The sequence below is a fragment of the Arachis ipaensis genome, chromosome B09 (assembly GCF_000816755.2).
Source record: "Arachis ipaensis cultivar K30076 chromosome B09, Araip1.1, whole genome shotgun sequence".
NCBI classification, from domain to species: domain Eukaryota; kingdom Viridiplantae; phylum Streptophyta; class Magnoliopsida; order Fabales; family Fabaceae; genus Arachis; species Arachis ipaensis.
The window spans coordinates 20,293,322-20,295,198 of NC_029793.2; the positions used below are offsets into that span (position 1 = coordinate 20,293,322).

Consider the following 1,877-nt stretch of genomic DNA (forward strand, 5'->3'; position numbering starts at 1 on the left):
CCTCAACCTTAGTGGTTAAAGAAGCCTTTTTAGAGGGGTTGTTGTCAGCACTTGTGTGTGTCTGATCCCTCACTGGCAATTGAATGCCAGAGTCAGAAGCTGGAGTGACGTTAGACGACAGCTCACTGTCTGTTCCTGGCGCCTGAACGCCAGAAATGTGCCCCTGTTGGGCGTTCAATGCTGGATTCTGCCCCATTTGGGCGTTCAACGCCAGATTCTTGCCCATTTCTGGCGTTGAACGCCAATCCTGCCTTGTTTCTTGCGCTGAACGCCAGTTTTGGGCATGGTCTGGGCGTTCAGCGCCAGCCTTCCACCCATTTTCTGGCGTTTTAGTGCCAGAATTATTTTTCCCTGGGCTCTTACTGTCCTCAGGTGAATCTTTGGTGGGTCGCTCATTTCTTGAATTTTTGATGCTTTGAGGTGGGGTATTTAATGTTTTCCCACTTCTTAATTGAACTGCTTGGCATTCTTCTGCTATTTGCCTTGATAGATGCTGCTTTGTTTGCTTTAACTGTTCGTCCATTTGTATATTAGCTATCCTTGTCTCCTGTAACCTGTCTTTGAATTCAGCTAGCTGCTTTGTTAGAGTCCTCCTGGACTGTTCATTTCCACTTATGTCCATGATGGATGTATGGATATAACTTGGACTGATTTATCTTTTTATTTATTTCATTTTATAAGAAGTAAACACTTAAATAAAATAAAATAACTAAAAAGAATTTGAATTTTGAAAAATTTTTTTTTTCGTAAAAAAAAATTAAAATTAATTAGTTAATAAAAAAAAAGAGATTTTTGAAAAAGAGGGAGGATATTTTCGAAAATTAGAGAGAGAGAGAGTTAGTTAGGTAGTTTTGAAAAAGTTAAGAAACAAACAAAAAGTTAGTTAGTTAGTTGCAACAAATTTTGAAAAGATAAGAAGTTAGGAAGTTAGAAGAGATATTTTGAAAAGATATTTTTGAATTTAGTGAGGAGAGAGAAAAACAATAAGATAGTACAAGATTTAATATTTTTAGATCTAATGCTCCTTGTTTTTGAAAATATTGGAGGGAAAACACCAAGGAACACCAAACTTAAAATTTTAAGATCAAGACACAAGGAAAACTCAAGAACACTTTGAAGATTCACAAGAACACAAGAACATGAAGAAAGAACACCAAACTTAAAATTTTTAGAAAACCAAACCAAAATTTTCGAAAATCAAAGGGAAATCAACAAGAAAACACCAAACTTAAAGTTTGGCACAAGATTTAATAGAAAAAATATTTTTGAAAAAGAAGGTTTTGAAAAGAGTATAAAAGATTCTAACCCAATTACCAAGAACACAGATTAACGCTCTAGCCAAATGAGTTATGGGACCTTCAAAAATTTTAAGAAAGATTATTTTTGAAAACACCAAACTTAAAGTTTGGCACAGGATTTAATAAAAAAAATTATTTTTGAAAAAGGTTTTTAAAAAAATATGATAGCCAATTATCATGAACATAAACACCACGTTCTAAATAACTGAGCTATAAGTTTAAAGTATTTTAACAAGGGATAAATAATAAAAGTCTCTAAATCAAAAAAAGGAAAGATTTTTCCTAATCTAAGCAACAAAATAATCTGTCAGTTGTTCAAACACGAACAATCCCCGGCAACGGCGCCAAAAACTTGGAGCACGAATTGTGAATCACACTTTTCACAACGCGTACTACTAACCAGCAAGTGCACTGGGTCGTCCAAGTAATACCTTACGTGAGTAAGGGTCGAATCCCACGGAGATTGTTGGTTTGAAGCAATCTATGGTTATCTTGTAAATCTTAGTCAGGAAGTCAATTATGTTTATCAGTTGAATTGTGAATAACCAGTAGAGCATAAATTAAAAGTTACTTGTTGTG

The 1,877-nt window shown here is 34.6% G+C and overlaps 1 long non-coding RNA gene across 1 annotated transcript in view; it reads right to left on the minus strand.

Moving 5' to 3' along the window:
• LOC107615166 overlaps window positions 1-1,877 on the minus strand; it is a 22,089-nt gene that overhangs the window by 6,015 nt on the left and 14,197 nt on the right. The window lies entirely within an intron of this gene.